This window comes from Callorhinus ursinus, unplaced genomic scaffold (assembly GCF_003265705.2).
Source record: "Callorhinus ursinus isolate GAN/ISIS: 27379988/994484 unplaced genomic scaffold, GSC_fseal_2.0 scaffold8, whole genome shotgun sequence".
NCBI classification, from domain to species: Eukaryota; Metazoa; Chordata; class Mammalia; order Carnivora; family Otariidae; genus Callorhinus; species Callorhinus ursinus.
In genome coordinates this window covers 70,175,513-70,175,820 of record NW_027397070.1, presented here as the reverse complement: position 1 = coordinate 70,175,820, position 308 = coordinate 70,175,513, and positions in this window count along the sequence as shown.

Genomic DNA, 308 nt, shown 5'->3' with positions numbered 1-308 from the left:
TGGGACACATCATTTGAAAATTCCAATTGCAGTCAAGGTAGACAGACAGAGCTCTGTTTTAAAATAAGTTTCTCCTATGAGCTTAACTCCTGGGGTCGCTGGTGCTGGACCCCAGGCTTAGAAATATGGCTTTAACTATACACAGAAGAAGTGACACGTCATAGATGTCACTAATCAAAGGAAAGAGATACCATCAGCAAACACAGCGGCTGAGGATTGTCATGTCACTTTTCCCAGTAAGTTATGTTAGAACGGGGACAGCAAAGAACCATCTCAATGAGATAAAAAGAAAGGAAAAAGAGAAAGGG